Raw genomic sequence first — 24,086 nt, 5'->3', positions numbered from 1 at the left:
AGACACATACGAACTAATCAAACGAAAATGGGGAGAAATAAGTCGCCACACAAACATCCCGTGGCTCGACTTCTTGCGCGTACTCCAAATCGTGCTGGACGCATCTTTTTTCCAGTACAATGGAAAGATGTACAAGCAAATATTTGGGGTTGGGATGGGCTCACCACTGAGCGGAGTTGTGGCGAATATTCTATTAGAACACCTTGAGGAGGTAGTCATCACTGAACTGAAGACCAAAGGAATCAATCTTATCATCTATAAACGCTACGTTGATGACTGCCTTCTCTTTGCTGAAGAAAATAGAATTGATGAAATCCAAAACGAATTTAACAAACCCTTCGAGAGCATAAAATTCACAGTGGAAAAAGAAACAAACTGTTCTATTCGCTTCTTAGACATGACTCTCACCAGAAAAAACAACAGAATAAACAAGCATTGGTTAACAAAACAAACGAACGGACGATACCTAGATTTCTCATCCGCCAGCCCCCATGCGCACAAAATGAACACAGCGATTGCTTTAATTGATCGCGCACTAAAACTGACTGACGTAGAAGAAAGGGTAAAAAGCATCCAGAATGTCAAAGGAATCCTTCTTTCCAATAACTATCCAGACAGTTTTATAAACCACATTTTGAAAACAAGAACAGATGCAATTTATAACTCGCTACAATACGAAAACCGAGACACTCAAATGGGTAGATATGCTTCCTTAACATACATCCCCCATTTGAGTGAAAAAGTGAGCAAAATACTACGAAAACACGACATCATTGCTTCATCAAAACCCGTGAACAAGATCAAAAATTGCATCTTCTCCAAGCTCAAAGATGAAATCCCAAAAATGAAGCAAACACAAGTGGTTTACGAAATCCCGTGCGAATGCGGCCGTGTATATTGTGGACAAACCTCCCAAACTATTGAAAAACGCATCAAAAACCACAAATATAGTTTTAAACAGAATGCCTCCACAACCGGCCTAACACAACATGCGGTGGAAAACCATCACACGTTCAACTACAACGATGTCAGGATTCTGGAAAAAATGAGCGATGACAACAAGAGGAAAACTGCGGAAACTCTGCATATAAAATTGAGATTAGAGAAGGCAGTCAACATACAGAGAGACGCAATAGAAATTTCCTCGATATACAACGCGCTAATCAAGAAACTGAGAGAGACACCACAATTTAAAAGAGCGAACAAACCCAAAACGCAACCGACGACGAACCAATCAGGAACGCACTCGATGACATCATCACTGGACGACGGCTGACCAGGAGCAATTAGCTGATGTCGATTTTAAAAATCGTGAGACGGCCGTTGAGGAAACACGCGGCAAAAAAGTTTGTGAGTTTCAATTTCCGAGTGCACAGTGCATTGACAAGTTCAAAGTATAATTTGTAATTAATTTCATCTTTTAATTTTACTTAATAAATACAGTTTTTCTGAGGATGGCCGAAAGTTAAGTAGGCCGAAAACGTTAAAAAACAGCATTTTTATTTCGTCTTGCGCTCACCGAAAAATATCAATCAAAAAAGATTATATTCAGCCATATTGAAAAAAGTTTTGACAGCTGGTTGTAGTGTTTACGAAAAAAGGGGTCCAGGGATGCCAGGTGTTAGAGATGGCATCAGATGGCAAAAAAGTGTGTGTATGTGCACAAGCTAATCGTAAACGAAAGATCAAAAGATTTAAAACCATACTGGGGCTTAGTTTATTTTATTATATTTACACTAGCTGACCCGGTGTGCTTTGCTACCCCTTCATGGAAAAAAATAAGATCATTAAAATTGTTATAAATAAAATAAACTTCTTTTCGAATTACATTCCAATATTATTCAAAAGCGAAATATTTTTCATGTCATATGAGCTTCTAGGTTGTCTTAAGTCTCAACGTAACTTGAAGCTTGTAAATTGAAGGAGTCACCCTTAGGAAAAATAAATAGAAAGATCTTCTATACAATGAATAAACCCTTTAATAAAAAAAATACCGCTTTTGAAGTAGGAGGAGTAGGTATTTAAATACAGGCAAATTTATACAAAATCAAAAAGTATACCAAACTTCATGAAAACACCAAGACCATTGGATTTGCTAATAATATTTATGATTAATTTTGTTCAAATTTATTTGTCAATTTGATAAATCATATCATTACGTCAAAAAGCTTACGTTCATCATTTTTTAACAAAAATCCTTCAAAATTTGTTAAATTTTGTCAAAATTTCATAATTTTGTTTGGGAGCCCACCTCCCCTTTTGAATTTTATAAGAGTTTGAAAGTATTTTCGAAACCATTCTCGGTCTTGACAAAAGGCTACACATCAAATTTTAAGTTGATCGGTTCAGTAGTTTCCGAAAATTGTTTAAAATTTGTCAAATTTCTGTTTATTTTGAATGGGAGGCCCTCTTTTCCGATTTGGAGAGGTTTGAAAGTAGTATAAAAACCATTCTCGGTCTTTAAAATGGCTACACACCAAATTTCACGTTGATCGGTTCAGTAGTTTCCGAAAATTGTTCGAATTGTGTCATATTTTTATTAATTTTGTATGGGAGCCCCTCTTCCCTAAAGTCGGAGCGCTCTGAAAATATTTTAGAAACCATTGCCGACCCCAAAAACTCTTGCATACCAAATTTCACATTGATCGGTTCAGTAGTTTTCGAGTCTATAGGGAACAGACAGACAGACAAACATTCATTTTTATATATATTCGTTTTACCTTTAAATAAACAAATCGTAATAAATGTTTTGTTTCATCCACACGTCCTTAACTTCATCGTGCTCGCGAATCGAATTTTTTGAAAATCGTACTAAATTGTACGGCTTTCCCATTTAAAGTTGATTTAGTATGGGAACCCCCCTTCCATAAAAAGTGAGATTCTTGAAACTATTATACAAACCATCTCTGACCCAAAAAACCCGCGGATACCAAATTTTACTTCATTCCGACCAACCGTCTATACGTGATGTTATTACAAAGAAAACGCTTCCATTTTTATATATAAGATTTTTTGTACTCAAAATTTATGGTAGCCCCCCTTTCCCCTTTATATCTGTCCGCTGAAAAAAAATGGGGCTTCAATTTATAATAGAAACATTTCTCGTATCCAAATACCCTCACATGCCAAACATGGTTCAAATTTACTCGATCAGATCTCCAGTTATACTGAAAATTGTAAGGGAGACCTCTCCTCCCCCTTTTCATTCACCTTTTTGAAGGATTAAGGGATACCAAATATTCAAAGAAGCATTTCTCGTACCCAAATATCGTTCCATGCCAAATTTGGTTCCATTTGCTGTTGTAGTTCTTGAGTTATGCAATAAAAATTGTATGGAACTTCCCTCCCTCTTTCCTTTCTCCCCGATGGAAGAAGGAAGGGGTCTCAAACAATCATTAGAAAATGTCACGTTCCCAAAAATCTGCCCATGCGAAATTTGGTTCCATTCGCTTGATTAGTATTTGAGTTATGTAAAAATTAAAAAGAGGGCCCCTCCCCCCTTTATATCTCCCTACTGGAAAAAGGGAGGGGTTTCAAATAATCATAGAAATATTTTTCGTATCCAAATACCATCCCATGCCAAATTTGGTTCCATTTGCTTTATTAGTTTTTGAACTATGTAAACAAAATATGAAAGAGACCCTTCCCCCTTTCTTCTGGAAAGAGGGAGGGGTCTCAAATAATCATTGAAATATTTTTCATATCCAAATACCTTCCCATGCCAAATTTGGATCCAATATCTTAATTAGTTCTCGAGTTATATGAAAAATTGTAAGGTAGCCCCCCTCCCCCCTTTCTACCACCCCACTGAAAGGAGGGAGGGGTACCAAATATTCATACAAATATTCCTCGTTCCCAAATACCACCCCATGCCAAATATGATACCATTTGCTTGATAGGTTCTCGAGTTATGCAAAAAAATGTATTTTGTTTGGGAGGCCCTCCCCCCCCCCTTCATGAGAGAGGGAGGGGTCTCAAACCACAATAGGAACCTTCCCCTGCCTCCAATACCCCCATCTGCCAAGTTTCACGCAAATCGGTTCAGTAGTTTCCGAGTCTATAGGGAACAGACAGACAGACAGACAGACAGACAGACAGACAGACAGACAGAAATTCATTTTTATATATATAGATTGAGTTTTCGGAAATAAAGCAATGATATGAGTATATTCAATGAATTTATTTGTATTCTATCTAAACACTTTTTCAAAATAAAATTACAAATCATTTCGGGCTTTCCGTATGTTCCGAAAAAGAAAAACTTTTCATTGACCGTTATGATAGAAAGGATCTTAAAGGGTGGAACAAACAACCAAAACCCTAAACCGGATGTTGCTTGCCCCTTATTCTTCTTCCTTATCCAAAGAGCTATTTTGTTTCCCTCCAATCGAAAAGTGTTGGATGAAAATAAAAATAAATCGGTTCTGCTAAAAGAATGCTATGAAATCTGCTATTGATAATTTTCATGATTAAATGATAAACGATTTTATGATTCGAAATTTTATTTTCAACAAACTTTTGCACCATGTAAATACAGCTTAAGCCTTTTTTAATATTAACATATTCAGTTAATCTACCTTCCCTACCATCCACGAGCAGCGCTGAGCTGGAGCTTTGCTGCACTCGCGGATGACAAGCAATTGGACAGCATTACCTGCAGGTATCCTTCAGGGGCTCAATCCATTCCGGACAATCAACAGTCGGCAGTGGATCGAACTGATTCCCCAACCCACTCATCGGACTTATCGTCATGCTGCTAACGGCCTAACGTTGCGCCTATTTTCCTATTTCAGCTCATCGGTTCCCTCGTTCAAAAGTGCCAAAAAATTCATCAAATTTTCCCAAATGCTACCCATCAGATCCGGATTACTCGATTGGATCTTCTGGAGCAGCGCTGGCAACAGACGGAGGTCCTCCTGAAGCAGCTTCTTCATCTCGATGAAGATCTGATGTTCCTGCAGGAGGGCCAGCCGCTTCTCGGACGATGGAATGTAACGCCTCGCCATGTTACCATCCGATTCGATGACTTTCCGCTGCTTATAGATAGCTCTTGAAAGAAAAAAGTGTTGAATAAGCATTAATGTGTCATAAGTAATGCAAAATTAATGTTACTCACCGCTACCGACAAAGCTGGCACCGTCGTTTATAGTTCCAACCTCTTCCAGCTTTGCTTGCCAGCCCGGAACTCAGTCGTAAGATTTTGTTTCGATTCTATGAATTATATTTGCAAAAATCAAGGCGAAGTCTTTGTCTAAGCAATATCTTGATGATTGGCAAAACTTCGTGTTTTACAAAAAATCAGAGCACCTGGCATCCAGGCCAGCCAGCAGCCAGCCAAACAGCCAGCTGTCAAATTTCGGCTGCGTTTCACCCCCTCCTCCGCATCCAACCCTTGCCTACTTTTTGCCAAAGTGAGACCATCATATCTAGATGTCATCATGGCAACGTCGCTAGAACTTTTCTCGCATAAGGAAAGCTCAGTAGGCCCATGGGTTGCTACGTTTTTGCTCGTTTGAAGTGTGCGTAAAAACACGCTCTCAAACCATTGGGCTCGCTTTACATGGGAATTCTCTTTCTGGGTTTCTCATGTAGGTATAGTTAGCTAGTGCAGAGCAAAGGCGGGAGCAATTCATGGGAGCTTTTCATCAACATGCCCTCTAGCCTAAAATTTCAACACCTATCAAGCTTTCTCCTATTGGCGCACTAATGCCTGTCTTTCCACCTTTCTTTCAAATTCTATAAAATAAATTCTCTCTAGTTTTCATTCCGCCGCACATGCCATTAAAATTATAATCACATTCAGAACTTAAAATATTTCCTTTTTCCTATCTGCAGGCCCGTGCGAGGTTGCTGTCAATGGGGGGGGGGAGGGGCTTCGAAATTTAATTTAAGCTAGAAATAATAACAATACCAAAAATGCACAAAAATAGAGAAATTGATATCCATACAATTTTTTTTACTCATGAAATTCATTCAAATTCACAAACAGAAAGGAAATTAAAATTAAAAAAATCAAAATAAATCAAAATAAAGTTTCAAATCAATGCTATTTGGTCGGGATTTGACCAGACCAAACTGGACGCCAATTTGAAAAAAGAAGTTATCTATTGCAGCGGATGCGAGACATGATAATCTACCTATTCAATCAAAATCAGAACATTTTTCCATTTTTTTATGATTTTATTAGAAAATTTCAATGTTACAGACAGTGGCAATGGCAAAAATGCCAAAGTGAACTGAGAGCCACCTTAGAGGTTAAATTGAAAAGCATGTTTTGGTCATGAAAACTGATTTTGTGCGAAGCAATCTTATGTGTGTTGATTTTTTCGATTCTAAACAGTTCTTCGGCTCGTCAAGAAGTTATATCTGATAAATTATATGATAAAAAAAAACTTTCCCTAGATAAAAAGAAATTAATGTTGCAGATCGCTAGCATCTGTTGAAATTGAAATGAATTCAATCATCATCTATGCATTCAATTTGGATTGAATGGTAGGGCTGATAAATTTTGAACTCGATTGTCTCAAAACCAAGTTGATGGCATTCAGTTCGGTCTGGTCGAGTCCCGACCAGTTCTGGTAACTTATAAATTAATTATGATCCATTTTCTGAACGAGAAGTTTTAAGTCAACATTTTTGAAACACCAGAAAACGAATGCTTAAAAAAATTTCGAATGAAACCAGAACTTTAAACTTTTAGCATGAACATCAGTGCACAGAAAAAGAATAGATAAAATATATCACCAAAAAGTCGAATTCTATAATATATTTTGGATCAGATCAGAAAAAAGCCATGATAAATTTTTTTTAGCAAAATATTTAGTATTGTTAATTATTATTCATTTTAAATTATTTTTGTTTTTTTTTTATTTTTTATTGAAGAGTTAATAATTAATAGTTAATTCCTATGCATTATTTTGAATTTTAAATAGTATTCGATGAGGATTTGAAATGTGAATTTTCGATAAGGTTTTGAACTTCGGATTTATTCAAAACACATAAATGGTGATTGAAATAAATTTGGTAAAAAAAATTTCAAGAGAGCCAGGGATCAAAGTTAGAGATAAAATTCTTTATTATATTCAAATTCAGAGGGTTAAGAACAGTGTTCGGCATCGCTAACTGAAAAAATAGCGCCGCTAATTAGAACGCTAACTAACTCATAGTTAACGGTCGCTAATAAAGTACGCTAAATGTGCCGAAAAAGTTATCGCTTTAAGTTTAAAGTGCTAATCGCTAATCATTAACTGTTGACCAACATAAAGGCCGGAACAAATATCAAATTCTTCTTTTGTCACGCCGCTCCCCCTTCGATTTTTCAAACTCCTCAAGCGGGAATAAATAATGTTTCAAGTTCATATTTAATTCAAAATTAGATAAATTGATCGAACTTTCATACAATCATATGAGCAAAACAATAACTGTCAAAGATGGGAATTTTAACAACTCTCTGTGTTCTACTATTTAAAAAAAACGAATTTCCGAACAATTACAAAAGCAAAAGAACAAAATGTGGAAGATGGGAGATATCTCTATTTTTATTTAAATTTTGTTTTAAAATTTATTCGATTTATCGGTTTTGTGCAAAGTAGATAGTATGCAATTTCGATGTAAACAATCTTTTGTGCAATTAATTTCATTTTGTTGTTTCTGCAGTATTTTACATTATCATCATTTAAAATCTTTTAACTGTTCTCCTCTGTTTTAAACTTGCAGGAGCATTGTCAAACGTAAACATATATACAATTTGTATTTGAACCTTAAACGAAGGCTACAATGGTAATTTTATCTTATTTTTATATGAACTGATCTGTACAATCTCTTAAAACTGTATTGGGAAAAGTAAATATCTCAACCATTTGAGAACAGATGTTGATGACGGGATGTTAAATATAGTGTTATAATGTTTTACATCTTTTATTGTTATTTTCTTCTGAAAATTTTGCGAAAAAAAGTGCTAAAAGAGAGAAAATAACACTAAATACACCTTTTCTCTAACTTGAGTACACATTCCTCCAACTAATCCAAATAAGCAATCAGGATGATGCCCAATGTCACTTTAACTTGATAAATAACAAAACATTTATTCTGTCACTTATAATGTAAGAGAATGATACAAATATATGAAAGTTAACGGTGTTCAATTAGCGGAATAAAAAAATAGCAGAACTTTTTAATTCGCTAGATCAATCAAAACTTAGCGGCAAAATAAAACCGCTAACAAAAAGTTAGCGGACTAACTAGCGAATAGCGGATTAGCGCTTTTGTGCCGAACACTGGTTAAGAAGAACGAAAGTTGAAGACCTCTTTAAATAAATAAAAATAGAATAGAATATTCAAATTCATCCAGTTATCAAAATAAAAGACAACAAACGATCATGATTGATTGAAGTTTACAATAATAATTTTATATTTTTAAAATACTAAAAAAAAGTAATTCGAAATATTGAAAGCAGAAAGCAAATACTGATTTGGCTAACATTACGCATAAGAATTTCCTTGTTCTAATCAATTTTTACCTTTTCATTCAAAAATCATTCAAAAATTCAAATTTATAGGTTTCCAAGATTATGCTTTTGGAACACCAAAAATGAGATTAGTGTAGAGAGGCAAACTTCTGAAATATATTTTTTTTTATTTGTTTGACTATAAAACTTGGTAGATAAGTTTATATAAAACTAGCTGACCCGGTGTGCTTTGCTACACCTTTCAAAATCAAATGATATTTTCAAAATTTGTTGTTTAATTGGCATTATTTAAAATCAAATTATAACAAAGTTCATAAGTAACCGCTATAAAACGAATTGCAACACAAAGATAACTTAAACTAATATTTTGAATCTTGCTCTATGAATTTGTGTTAAAGATCTGTTAATTTTAATCTGTCTAGAGGGTCTCAAATTAATTGTTCGCAAACAATCTTACTTATAAAATATGGATGTTTTTTCTTGATATGCTCTGGATTTATGCTAAACTGATAAGAGAGCCCTCCTGTCCTTCCGTTCACCCCCTGCTGAATGGAGGACGTGAGCTTTAATAATCATACCCATTTTTCTCGTTCCCAAAAATCCTCTTATATAAAATATAGTTTCATTGGTTAATAAGTTTTTAAGCTTTACAACAAAATTTTTATGGAGCGCCCTCCTTTCTTCCCCTCTCTACACTGTAAAGCGTAATGGTCTATAACAATCGTAGAAACATATCTCGTAACCAAGTACCTTTCCATGCCATATTTGTTTCCATTTGTTGGCTTCGTGAGGATAAATTGAGAACTTATACTAACAAAATTGTATTGAGCTCACCTCCCTTCTCCCATGTACATACCTTCTCACTGAAAGCGGGATGGTGTGTCAGATAGGTAATCATAAAATCATACCAAAATGATTTTCCATGTTAAGCTTTGTCCATTTCTCGGATATTGTAAAAAAAAAGTTAAATGTAAGCCTCCTCTTCCCTTCCTATATATCCAATTCGATCGTCCTTCTGCAAGAAAGGAATTGTTTCACAACGAAAAAGTATTTTCATACTCAAATACTTTTTGATGCCTATTTGCTCGATTAATTCTCGAGTAATGCAAAAAAAATGGTATGGAAGCCCCCCTTTCCCCCTTTATGTCTTTCCGCTGAAATAAGGTGGGGCTTCAATTTATAATAGAAATATTTTTCGTATCACATGCCAAATATAGCTCCATTTGCTCGATCAGCTCTCCAGTTATACTGAAAGTTATAAAGGAGACCTTTCCTCCCCCTTTTCATCCACCTCTTTGAAAGAATGAGAGATACCAATTATTCAAAGAAGCATTTCTCGTACCCAAATATCGTTCGATGCAAAATTTGGTTCCATTTGCTGTTGTAGTTCTTGAGTTATGCAATAAAAATTTTATGAAACTCACCTCTTTTTTTCCTTTCTCTCCACTGAAAGAAGGAAGGGGTCTCAAATAATCATTAGAGCATGTCACGTTCCCAAATAACCACCCATGCCAACTTTGGTTCCATTTGTTTAATTAGTTTTTGAATTATGTAAAAAAATATAAAAAAAACCCCTCCCCCTTTTATATCTCCCTACTGGAAAGAGGGAGTGGTCTAAAATAATCGTTGAAATATTTTTAGTATCCAAATACCTTCCCATGCCGAATATGGTTCCGATATCTTGATTGGTTTTCGAGTTATATGAAAAAAATGTAAGGTAGCCCCCCTCTCCCCTTCCTATTATCCCACTGAGATAAGGGAGGGGTACCTTATATTCATAGAAATATTCCTCGTTTAAAAATACCACCCCATGCCAAATTTGATACGATTTGCTTGATTGGTTCTCGAGTTATTTGAAAAATTGTTTTTTGTTTAGTAGGCCTCTCCCCCCTTCATGAGAGAGGGAGGGGTCTCAAACCACAATAGGAACCTTCCTCTACCTCCAATACCCCCACCTGCAAAGTTTCACACAAATCGGTTTAGTAGTTTCCGAGTCCATAGGGAACAGACAGACAGACAGAAATCCATTTTTATTATTATTTTTATTTACATAGTATTCCGTCTCACGACATAACTTGACGAACATAATTCCAAAAATTCACTCGGTTCATAGCAACCGTTCTCCAATTTCTCGGGCACCCCACGTTTGCCAGATCACGCTCCACTTGGTCTAACCACCTCGCTCGTTGCGCCCCCGCTCGTCTTGTTCCTACCGGATTCGTAGCGAACACCTGTTTTGCAGGACAGTCGTCCGGCATTCTCGCAACATGTCCTGCCCAGCGTATCCGGCCAGCCTTCACCACCTTCTGGATACTGGGTTCGCCGTAGAGGCTCGTTCGTGCGAGGGCTAAGTCTTCTCGACCGCAGTTGCTTGTGGAGTCCATAGTAGGCACGACTTCCGCTGATAATTCGCCTCCGGATCTCACGGCTGGTGTCATTGTCTGCGGTCACCAGTGAGCCAAGATAGACAAAATCTTCGACTATCTCCAGCTCGTCGCCGTCGATCGTGACCTTGTTATTACTGGACAAGCGGGTTCGGTCGGTCTCGGATCCGCAGGCCAGCATATACTTCGTCTTGGACGTATTAATCATCAACCCAATCCTTCCTGCTTCGCGTTTCAGTTTGCGGTAGATCTCCTCCACCGCCGCAGATGATCTGCCGACTATATCAATGTCATCGGCAAAGCAGATAAGTTGACTGGATCTGTTGAAAATCGTGCCCCGCATTTCGCCCACCGCTCGTCGAATAACACCTTCTAGCGCCACGTTGAACATCATGCAGGATAGACCATCACCTTGTCGAAGCCCCCTGCGCGATTCGAATGAACTCGACAATTCACCCGAAATCCGTACACAGCACTGCGTTCCATCCATCGTCGCCTTGATCAGTCTGATCAGCTTCCCGGAAAAGCCGTTCTCGTCCATGATTTTCCATAGCTCGTTACGGTCGATCGTGTCGTATGCGGCTTTGAAGTCGATGAATAGATGATGCGTAGGGACTTGGTGTTCACGGCATTTTTGGAGGATTTGCCGCAATGTGAATATCTGGTCCGTCGTAGACCGTCCTTCCATGAAGCCGGCCTGATGACTTCCCACGAATCTGTTTGCTTGTGGCGTTAGGCGGCGGAGTAGGATTCGGGACAACACTTTGTAGGCGGCATTGAGGACAGTGATCGCTCGGTAGTTCTCACAGTCCAATTTGTCGCCCTTCTTGTAGATGGGGCATATTACCCCCTCCTTCCACTCCTCCGGTAGCTGTTCTATGTCCCAGATCCGGATTATCAACCGATGTAGGCAATCGGCCAACCTGTCCGGGCCCATTTTGATGAGTTCAGCTGCGATGCCATCCTTCCCAGCCGACTTGTTTCTATTCAGCTGGCGAATGGCTTCCTTAACTTCACTCATCGTTGGGAGTGGCTCCTCTTCGTCGTTGGCTACGCCGGCGATGTACCTTCCCCCACCGTCTTGATCTCCTGCATGTGCGCCGTTCAGGTGTTCATCGAAGTGCTGCTTCCACCTTTTGATCACCTCACGATTGTCCGTCAGGATACCCCCGTCCTTATCCCGGCACATTTCGGCTTGCGGCACGAAGCCTTTGCGGGATGCGTTGAGTTTCTGATAGAACTTTCGTGTTTCTTGGGAACGATGCAGCTGCTCCAGCTCCTGGAGCTCCTCCTCCTCCAGGCGGCGCTTTTTCTCCTGGAAAAGTCGAACTCGCTGCCTCTTCCGCTGTCGGTGATTTTCCACATTTCGACGGGTGCCTCTATGCACTACTGCCGCCCGCGCGGCATTTTCTTCGTCCATCACCCTCCTACACTCCTCGTCGAACCAGTCGTTCCGTCGAGATCGCTCCACATAACCGATGACGTTCTCCGCCGCACTGTTGATGGCTGTTTTGATGGTATCCCAACAGTCCTCGAGAGGGGCTTCGTCAAGCTCGCCCTCTGCCGGCAGCGCTGCTTCGACCGATTGCGCGTAGTCTGCCGCGACCTCAGGTTGCTTCAGTCGCGCGATGTTTAACCGAGGCGGGCGCCGGTTTCGCTTTGTTGTTCACTACGGAGAGTTTTGGGCGCATCTTCACCATCACCAGATAATGGTCCGACTCGATGTTGGCGCCCCGACAGGATCTGACGTCGATGATGTCCGAAAAGTCCATTTTTATATATTTGTTTATTTGTGTAAAACATCAACGAATCACATGTTGATCCTAATGATAACCTAATAAAATAATGAGTTAAAAACTAGTTAAATCTACAAAGTTCTCGAAACCATTAAAATTTTTCTTCGGAAATTAGTCCTTGAAGCGTCGAAGTCGAAGTACTCGGCGAAGCGGTTGAAAGTTCTCAAAATTCCAATTAGAGCGCTGTTGGCTCCGTAGTTATTCAGCCGGATGGGAACATAGAGCTGTAGATTTTGGTTCCTTAATCCTCGGGGTCGCACACTGAGAGGAATAGCCTCCAGCAGCCTGGGAGCGTCAATCCTCGACGCAAGGAGATCCGCTACGACTAGAGCACGTACAGCGTTACGACGAATTTGAAGCGTGTCTAAATCAATTAGGCGGCAACGGTTTTCGTAACTGGGTAAACGAAACGGATCTAACCAGTTCAAGTGTCGCAGGGCATACCGTATGAAACGCTGCTGGATAGCCTCAATTCGTTCAGCTCCGTTCTGGTAAAATGGGAACCAAACTGCAGATGCATATTCAAGTGTTGAGCGAACTATGCTGCAGTACAAGCTTTTTAGGCAGTACACATCTTTAAACTCCTTTGTTACGCGAAATAAGAAGCCAAGACTTCTAGACGCTTTATCGACGATGTAATTCGTATGAGTCTTAAACTCCAGCCGATGGTCTAGGATAACGCCCAGAACGTTGATGTGGTCCACCCGGGCGATGGTTTCGTTCCCAAGAGTGTACTCTGCTTGAAGAGGGTCCCGCTTGCGAGGAAAAGAAATGACCGCACATTTGCTGTGGTTCAGAGGAAAGCAGTTGGTGTCACACCAGTGAGCGAAGGTGTTGAAGTGCCTTTGCAAGAGATCGATATCGTCTTGGCCATTGATGGTGTGGAAAAGTTTGAGGTCGTCGGCATACGCAAGTTTTGGGCCGTCCAAGAGAGTGAGAACATCGTTAAAATAGATGACAAAAATAATCGGTCCCAAGTGGCTACCCTGGGGCACACCTGAACAAGCGGAGAATTGTCTTGAAAAGTAATTTCCAATTTGCACTGATAACTTTCGCCCCGTTAAATAGCTTCGAAACCAGTCCAGTTGCGATCCACAGAATACTAATCGTTCGAGTTTAGCAATAGCAATATCGTGATTTACTTTATCGAAAGCAGCAGACAGATCAGTATAGATGGCGTCAGTTTGTGACTTCATGGTGAAGCTATCTTGCAGGTACGATGTAAAAATCAACAAATTTGTTGTCGTGGATCGTTTCGGCAGAAATCCGTGCTGATTGTTGGAAAGGTATTGTTTTGAGGACGAGAAAATCGGGTCCAAAACAACCAATTCGAACAGTTTGGCTATCGAACAAAGAGCTGATATTCCGCGGTAGTTGTTCACATCTTTCTCATTTCCCTTTTTGTGAACAGGGAACATGTACCTAAGCTTCTTTCCAGAGCGAGGGAAAGGTTGCGAAGTCCAGCGAAGCTCGAAAAATATGTCTGATAGGAGTCAGCAAATGTTGCATGAAACGTTTCAAGAAGATAGCTAGTAACCCGTCCGGACCCGTAGATGATGAATTTTTAAGCTTTGCTGTCGCCCTTAAAATGGCTGCGTCATCGAAGGCAATACCGTTTAAAGAAGAGTCTAGAGGTGTGATATTTCCTACAGCCATATCCAGTTGCTCTGAGGAAATGGACCCAGTTGTGAAAACGCTAGAAAATTTCTCAGCAAAGAGGTTGCATATTTCAAGATCTGTGTGGCCGTTCAAAAACATTTGAGGCGGAAGCCCAGATTCTTTCCGCTGATTTTTAAAGTACTTCCAGAAAAATCTCGGGTTGGTCTTAAAATTACGCTGTAGTCGGTGGAGATAGTTCTGGTAGCAACGCCTACTGCTTTTTTTGTACGCCGTGTTCAGCTTGCGGTATTCTTCCTTTGTGCAGAGGGACTTGTGCTTGCTGAAGTTTCGAAGAGCACGGTTTTTTCAGTTGCCGCAGTTGATTAGTGACCCAGGGAGCTCGTGGGTTGGAGGGTAAGCTACGTTTCGGAACATGGTGGTCAATTATATAGTTCAGTATATTTGAAAAAGTCGCAGCGGCTGCATCGGGATTAGACATATCGAGCTCGTTCTCCCATTCGATAGAATCCAGGACGAGTGAGATAGCTTCGTAGTCGACGTTTTTGAAGTCCTGGTAGAAGGGAGCGGTTTCCTTTATAGGAGCGTTTACTTTAGTGACATCGAGTGAGACCACTAAAGCAACTTTAACAAGAGGAGCAGGAGCTAAATCAATAGTCGGATTCCTGAAGCCTTCGTTTATGAAGCAGAGGTCTAGCATACGGCCGTTTTCGTTTTCAAAGCTGTTGATCTGGCGAAGAGTAGCGGTGCTCAAAGAGTCCAGAAAGATGTTGGAAGGAGCCGAGAAATAGGAGCGCATAGGATCTGGGAACAAAAAGCCGCCATTGGAAGGGCACCATTTCAAGCCAGGCATGTTGAAATCACCGATAAAAAGTATGTCATCTTCGGGAGAGCAGATTGAGCTTACTTTGGATAGGCACCGCGAGAAAGACTCAGCTACAAGCGGGTCACTAGAGCGATCAGGAGGCACGTACACTACGCATAAGTACAATTTCCGATCACCGAGATCAATGCGGGCCCAAAGAAGCTCCAAATCGTCCCAGGAACTGTCTTCGATAAGCTGAGCCGGAGTCTTAAGTTGACGGCAAGTAAACCTCCGCCTCCAGTTGACTTTTTGCTGTTTAGGGGATTTCGATCGCAACGGAACACTGCATAATCTGGGCCGATAATTTAACTGGATAAGGTGCGGTCATTTAGCCATGTTTCTGTGAAGGCGATGATTTCATAGCAGGTGCATGACGTGGCAAGGAGGTAGTCAACCAGACAGGAATTGATACCACCAACGTTCTGGTAATAAACATTGATGGGCTCGGATGTATCGGATGCAGAACGAGAACAAAGATCCCTGGAAATGCAAATTCCATCACGAGAAGAAGGACAGTTTAAAGTAGCGTACTTGCCTGAAATCGCAGGCTGGAGAACCCCTTCACCACAGACGAACTCAGGGCCGGGACGACTTTTGTCGCTGGCAGGAAAAGGCGCGACTGAGTCGAAGGGCTCAGAGGTCTCCGTAGTTCCTGATACGTTGCGTCCCGGTGCTGGAGGCCCAGTAGATGTAGCGGAGTCAAGATGATTTTGCGGGGTTGATCTGTGATGAATCGGAAACTGGATACACGAGGAAGATGTTCTCATCATAACGGGGTACTTGCCTAAGAGAGCGGTCTGGAGAACCCCCTCGCCACCAACGAACTCAGGGCCAGGATATATAGATAGAATAAAATTATTTGTTATTGTTTGCTTTTTCTTCTTTTTTTGTAATGATATGTGATGTCACGTTCAAGCTGACCCGCTCTACCCCTCATGTCACCAAATCCAGCTTATTTGCAACTCAATTTATAGGCTCTCAAACGTAGTAAACAGTTTTCAGATATTTCAACTTTATACTTAGTTAATGATGATTATCTGCAAAAATTTCATGTTAATCAAGGCTACCCTGCTGATCAAAGTTCCCCCAGATTACGGTATTCGCTTTGTTTTCATCATTTAGATGTCTTACTGCAACAGAAATCCGTAATACAACATCATCTCCAGAAATTACATCGTCCATCGCTACATTTTTATTCTCACTGTGTTTGTACTTGAAAATGTCAAAAAGTGAAAAATTCATCATTTGAATGTAAAAATATGAATTGATAATGTACGACGACTTCCAGGATATCGAAAAATCCTTATTCTTCTGAAAAAGAATAGTCTGATTACTTTTGAATTCGCAATTGAAGGATCATGATTGATTGTAGAACAAATATTCCCTCAAATTTATTGCATTAGTTTTTAAACTGGGTAAAACAATCATGTGGCCCCTTTTTTTGCTGTTTCACAACGCTCATAAAGAGTTCTTTGCTGCCAAATTAAGACCGAATTGCACTGAACCATTAGTGTATTGACTTTTGAAATGAGTTTTTCCAAATATGAAAATTCTCGCCGGATGGGGATGAAACGTTTCCACCATTATTCGGTCCCACAAACAAAGAACAATACCCGCTTTGGGTTTTGGTTGGTTGTTCGGTTGATATAGGATCTGCCTTTATTTTTTGATGGTAGCACTAAAGTTTGCTCCATAAATTGTGTTACTTTACGAGGGATGCTAAATGATTGATTACTTTGCTGTATGCTGCTTGCTTGCTAGCCATTACTGTGGTCGGGTCATTGTAGCCCCAAATATCAGGTGCTGGCATATCTTTGCCTTTGGGTGTTTGGCAAAAGCTGAAAAATGTTTGTGCGTGTGTGTTAGTTGGAAAACTGTCCGTCCATGCATTCTCGTTCCTCATGAAAGTCCTTATCAGATGACCTGGCATGAAAGCAATTATATTGCTGAATTTGGCTGTAGGGCAATTCGAATGAGTCTATTTGAAATGTTAGAATTATCACTGCTTTGCCCCAGAGGAGTTTAATGGAACCCATATTTTATCATAATATATTTAATAGCTAAAAGTCAAAGCTCCCGATTTGTTGCCAGTTGATGGAAAGTCATAAATGGCAGTTTTCTGCTCGGGTGTCACAACCGAAAAGCTCTGAAATCACAACTGGATTAATCCCTGGCCAGGCCATTCATAAACTGCAAAGTCACATATGAATGGATGTAGCTACGGGACAAAATAATACAAACGACTAAAACTAACGCACACCAGCTCTTAGCTAGAGCTAGTGGATCATGCGAGAGTTAAATTACTTTGGTCTCTTATCTGGGCCGAAAGTTGGCATGCTCGTGCTCGTCCTCTGATGGTGATAAATAATTGCCATTAATCTCGTTCTCTAGCTGCATCATCCTCGATCATCATCAACATCATGGTCCTCATCATCATCGTCATCCTTTTTTTGGTAGTTTTTGTGAGTTTGTGATTTCGTGATATGTTTGTTTCGATTCCATGGATTGCAGCCGGCAGAAAGCTTATCCCGAATTGTCCCCAGTTGAAAACCGAAAGTTTTGATGGCTTTTTTTTCATGATTTTTGATATTTTTTTTTTATAACTTCATGCTTTACTGATTTTCATATTCCAACTACCAATTCTATGCGCTGGGATGAGGTGTACGATAGTTCTTATTTATGCTTTTATTTATTTATTTATTCTGATCAACAGATCACATATAGATACAAATGATGACTTAAAATTAAATAAAATTAAAACACTTAGGTTTAGCTACGGGCTCCTCAACGCACTTAGAACTTTTCTTCGGAAAACATCCCTCAAAACGTCGAAGTCAAAGTGTTCGGAAAAACGGTTGAACGATTTCATTGCACCGATGAGGGCGCTGTTTGCTCCATAATTGTTCATTCGGATGGAAACATACAATTGAAGATCCTGATTTCTAAGACCACGAGGTCGCACACTTAGTGAAATAGCTTCCAGTAGAGTGGGACAGTCGATTCGCGATGTCAGGAGATCAGCAACGAAAGATGCACGGGTTGCATGTCTACGGGCTTGAAGAGTGTCAATATCTATAAGGCGGCATCGATTTTCGTAGCTTGGTAAGCGGAAAGGGTCTTGCCAGTTCAGATGCCTAAGGGCGTATCGTAAAACGCGCCGCTGGATAGCCTCGAGACGTTCAGCGCCGTTCTGGTAGTAGGGGCACCAAACGGCAGATGCATATTCAAGAATGGAACGAACAATGCTGCAATATAGGCTTTTCAGGCAATACACGTCCTTTAAGTCCTTCGCTACTCTAAAAATGAAACCAAGACTTCTGGATGCTTTGTTGACTACGTAGTTTGTATGTGTCTTGAATTCCAGTCGCTTATCGAGAATGACGCCCAGATCGTTAATATGGTCCACGCGTGCGATGGGCTGTTCTCCAAGGTAGTATTCCGCAATCAAAGGCTGCCGCTTACGGGAAAAACTGATAACTGCGTATTTGTTACAATTCAATGGCAAGCAATTGATGTCGCACCAATTAGCGAAGCACGTCGTTAAAATACATCAGGAAAATAATCGGTCCTAAATGGCTTCCTTGTGGCACACCGGAGGAGGCAAAAAACTGCTTGGAAAAGGTGTCACCAGACCGAACAGTCAGTTTGCGCCCAGTCAAATAACTGCGAAACCAGCCAAGTAAAGTACCACCGAACCCCTAGCGCCCAAGTTTCCCTATGGCAATTTCGTGGTTCACTTTGTCGAATGCAGCTGATAGATCGGTGTATATGGCATTAGTTTGAGATTTTGCAGCAAAGCTTTCATGCACAAAAGAAGTGAACGTCAACAAGTTGCTTGTTGTAGAGCGTTTAGGCATGAATCCGTGCTGGTCATTAGAAATGTAATTCTTACAAAACGAGGAGATGGGGTCCAAGACCACCAATTCGAATAGTTTGGCTATCGAACATAAGGCTGAGATTCCACGGTAGTTGTTAACATCTCGTCTATCACCTTTTTTGTGGACCGGGAACATATAAACTTCTTTCCACAGTAGTGGAAAGGTAGCTCTGTCAAGCGAAGCTTGAAAAATAAGACGAATAGAAGTCAACAAAACAGGCATGAAACTTTTTAAAAACAAAGCTGGTATCCCATCCGGACCCGTAGAAAAGGAATTCTTGAGCTTCGACGCTGCCTTCGACGCCGCTGGGATGATTGCATCCTCGATTTCAATACAATAATGAAAATCCCAGTGGCGAGATATTCCTGATAGCACTAACCAAATCAGTGATTGAATTTTGCTGAGCATGAGTTGATCAACCATCTCTCGCTCAACGCTTTACTCGGAAGCAAAGGTTGCTTTGAGGCAGCGAAAACGACAAAACCGATGATGTATACGCTCTCAACATGGCCGCCTTCATGAAGCAATATACATTCGAGGCAGCGAATCCAAAAAACCAAACGAATGGCTCTCACTAATCTCCTGTCACTACCCAGAGGGAGGCAACGTTACACGTTTTGTCTATGTATGGTGTGACCAACATCTTTTAAATAAGTGGTCGTGAATCTCGTTTTTAAGCTTTTTTCCTCCGATTTAAGCTTTTTTTGCCTGGAGAGCATAGGAGACGAAAGCTTAAATGTGAGGAAAAAAGCTTAAATCTGTCAAAACGAGGGGAAAAAAGGGGAAATCCGAAAGATGTGCTCCATACGGTTTGAATAGCGTTGCCGCCGCCTGTGTATAGCTATGCGAGGCCTCAAAGTGTGTATTTTGAATGCCTCTGATGAGAAAATTGGTGAGGATTTCAATCACTGAACCAAATGCTCTGGGGATGTGTAAGCTGTAGTGAAGATATTTGAAAATTTTCGGGCAAAAAAATCGCAAATTTCACGATTTGAGTTCGCCGTGATGTCATCCAGATACATATGGGTAGGAATACCAGGTTCTTTCCGCTGACTATTCACGTGTTTCCAAAATGATTTTGGCTTAGAGAGGTGCGTCCCGAGGTCCTATAGAGATTCGCAGGAACAGAGTCGATATCGAGGCCATCTATAGTAGCAGGCTGTGGCATCAAGCTGGCATCCGGGTAGATTTTAGATATAATGGGGCCTATTACATAACACGAGTCGAGCAACTCGACTCGACTCCAGTCACTGGCGAGTCGAGCAAAATGTCGTATTATGGTAGTCGAGTGAAACTGCTCGAATGGCGACTGTCATGTTGACATTTTTCAAACCGCTTGAAATATTTCCTCATGTCAAATATCAGCAGGGGTGTCAGCTGTCCTGATCTTTCAGGATTTGTCCTGATTTTCGAGAGGCCTGATATTGTGATATCAAAGTGATGACCTAGAATAATTCCATAAACGATTTTTTTTTTTTTTTTTAAATATGTCTTTATTTGTATCAATTCATCATTACATTTATATTACATTATTTCATTAAATTAGGTGTTCAGCTCAATAATGAACTGTTCAGAGCCCTATAGTTAACTAGATATTAAAAATTTATTTGTAAGAATTAAATTTGCTTAGCGCAATTAAGTATTTAATGTAGGAGAACATCCTGTAATGGCAAAAATATTTTAAACTTAAAACTAAACACTATCCTAAAATTAAACTAGTTATAAAGAGAACGAATCTCTGCGATGGAAGACTGCATCGATTTTCCTCTGAAGTTAGAGATGATTTTGTTGGCCATCTCTTCGATCGATTCAATGCCCGCAATCCGATGAAGATCTTCGGTGCTGTGCCAAGGTGGAAGCCGCAAAATCATTTTCAGAATCTTGTTCTGAATCCTCTGGATGGCCTTCTTCCTCGTCGCGCAGCAGCTAGACCAAATCGGAACTGCATACATTATCGCTGGTCGGAAAACTTGTTTATATATCAGCATCTTATTCCTCAGGCAGAGGCGGGATTTCCTGTTGATGAGAGAATAAAGAGATTTAGTGTATTTATTACATTTTGATTGAATATCTTCAATGTGATTTTTAAAAGTAAGATTCCGATCAAGTGTAAGTCCCAAGTACTTCACGTGATCAGACCATTCTAATGAAATACCATTAAAAGTTATGGAATGATTTTCATTAGGTTTTAAAAATTGAGCTCTTGGCTTATGGGGAAATAAAATAAGTTGAGTTTTGGAAGCGTTAGGAGAAATTTTCCACATTTTCAAGTAATTCAAAAAGGAATTTAAATTTTGTTGCAATCTACTGCGTACCACCCGTAAATTTCGACCTTTGGCTGAAAGCAAAGTGTCATCAGCAAATAATCTTCTACCTTTTCCTTCTGGTACATCAGGAAGATCAGAAGTAAAAATATTGTATAAGATTGGCCCGAGTATACTACCCTGAGGGACCCCAGCTCTAATGGGTGTTCTTTCAGAGCATGAATTTTGATAGCTTACTTGTAAGGTTCGGCTAGTCAAATAATTTTGTATAATTTTGGTGAGATATACAGGAAAATCAAATCGAGCTAATTTAGCTACTAAACCTTTGTGCCAAACACTGTCAAAAGCTTTTTCAATATCAAGAAGAGCAACACCAGTTGAATAACCTTCAGATTTGCAGAGGGAGGCAACGTTACACGTTTTGTCTATGTATGGTGTGACCAACATCTTTTAAATAAGTGGTCGTGAATCTCGTTTTTAAGCTTTTTTCCTCCGATTTAAGCTTTTTTTGCCTGGAGAGCATAGGAGACGAAAGCTTAAATGTGAGGAAAAAAGCTTAAATCTGTCAAAACGAGGGGAAAAAAGGGGAAATCCGAAAGATGTGCTCCATACGGTTTGAATAGCGTTGCCGCCGCCTGCAGATTTGCTAGCGTTAATCATATTAGTAACACTCAAAAGTTGATGTGTAGTAGAATGTCCATGACGAAAACCAAATTGTTCATCAGGGAAAATAGAATTCTGATTAATGTGAATCATCATTCTATTCAAAATAACTCTCTCAAATAGTTTACTTAAAGAAGGGAGCAAACTAATTGGTCGATAACTTGAAGGCTCTGAAGCACTTTTTCCAGGTTTTAAAATTGGAGTTACTTTGGCATTTTTCCATTTATTGGGAAAATAAGCCAAGTGAAAACATTTATTGAAGATTTTAACTAAAAAATTTAAAGTGCTTTCAGGCAACTTTTTAATAAGAATATAGAAAATCCCATCTTCCCCTGGGGCTTTCATATTTTTAAATTTTTTGCAAATCAATTTAAGTTCACCAATATTTGTCTCACAAGAACTTTCAAATACATTTTGCTTAGAAAGAATATCATCAAATTCAAGGGAAATTTGAGCATCAATTGGACTTACAACGTTTAAATTAAAATCATGAGCAGACTCAAATTGTTGGGCCAATTTTTGAGCTTTTTCTGCATTCGTTAAAAGAAGTTTATCCCCGTCTTTCAAAGTAGGAATTGGCTTCTGGGGCTTTTTCAGAATTTTAGTTAATTTCCAAAATGGCTTTGAGTAGGGTTTTATGTCCTCTACTGCTTTGGCAAAATTTTCATTACGAATGAAATGTAAACGACGTTTGATCTCTTTTTGAAGGTCGCAATAAATAAATTTCAAATAAGGATCCCTAGTACGTTGATATTGGCGTCGACGAATGTTTTTCAGTCGTATCAAAAACTGAAGATCATCATCAATTAAAGGTTGATTAAATTTATGTTTAACTTTGGGTATTGAAGCGGCTTTAGCATTGACTATTGAAGTTGTCAAATTTTCTACAGCCAAATCAATATCTTCAATTGAATTCAGTGGAACGTTTACATTCAAATTACGTTCAATAAAATTCCTATATCGCTCCCAGTCAGCTTTTTGAAAGTTAAAAGTTGATTTTAAAGGGTTTTCAATGGGACTTTGGGATAAAGAAAAAGTTACTGGAAGGTGGTCTGAATCGAGGTCCGCATGAGTAACTAATTGACTACAATGCTCGCCTAAATCCGTTAGAACCAAATCAATTGTGGAAGGATTTCTAATTGAAGAGAAACAAGTATGCCCATTAGGATATCCAACAGTGTAATAACCTGCAGAGCAGTCATTAAATAAAATATTCCCATTTGAATTTGATGAAATATTATTCCAAGATCGGTGTTTTGCATTAAAGTCACCAATAACAAAAAATTTAGATTTATTTCTGGTGAGTTTTTGTAAATCTCCCTTCAAAATATTTTTCTGTTCACCGCTGCATTGAAAAGGCAAATATGCGGCAATAATTATTATTTTCCCCATAGAAGTTTCTAATTCAATTCCAATTGTTTCTAAGACTTTTGTATTGAAAGAAGGAAGAAGTCTAAATTTGAGACGACTATTGATGACAATAGCTACACCCCCACCTTGTCGATCAAGTCGATCATTTCGCAAAATTTTAAAGAAAGCATTGCTTTTCAAGTTAATGTCTGGCTTTAAAAAAGTTTCAGTGATGGCAGCAATATGTATGTTTTGAGTTTTCAAAAATAAAAAGAATTCATCTTGGTTAGCCAGCAAAGATCTAGCGTTCCAATTCATAATATTTAAACATCTATTTGGATCCATGAGGGAATCGTAAAGTCATAATAATTTTGTTAGCATAATTAAAAGAAGTTTGGAAAGCTTCAAACATTGAATTTGCTTTCAACATAAGTTGCATCATTTCCATTAAATTTTGATGCAAAAATTTTAATTTTTCCTCAGTAATCTCACCCAAATCAACAAAATTGTTAGGATCAGAAAATGAAGGAGAAGAACAAGTATTTGAATTTCGGGGATTTTCCCAAGCCTTCGCATGAACGTTGAGACTTGGTTTTTTCCCATTTTTATTAGTTATGCCTGGAGAGGGCAACCCATTTTCAACCACCTCTGAGAACGATAAACAACGAGTCTGTGGCGCAGATTCAGCACAGGTAACATTAAAATCACTTCGGGTATTACCCAGCCGTGATTCCAATGTAGACCGAGGCTGAATGCGAACAGGCAGGTTGTTTGCCGGCCCGACGTGTGAAGACGAAAAAG

The sequence above is a fragment of the Uranotaenia lowii genome, chromosome 2 (assembly GCF_029784155.1).
Source record: "Uranotaenia lowii strain MFRU-FL chromosome 2, ASM2978415v1, whole genome shotgun sequence".
Lineage (NCBI taxonomy): Eukaryota > Metazoa > Arthropoda > Insecta > Diptera > Culicidae > Uranotaenia > Uranotaenia lowii.
This window is presented reverse-complemented; position numbering follows the sequence as displayed.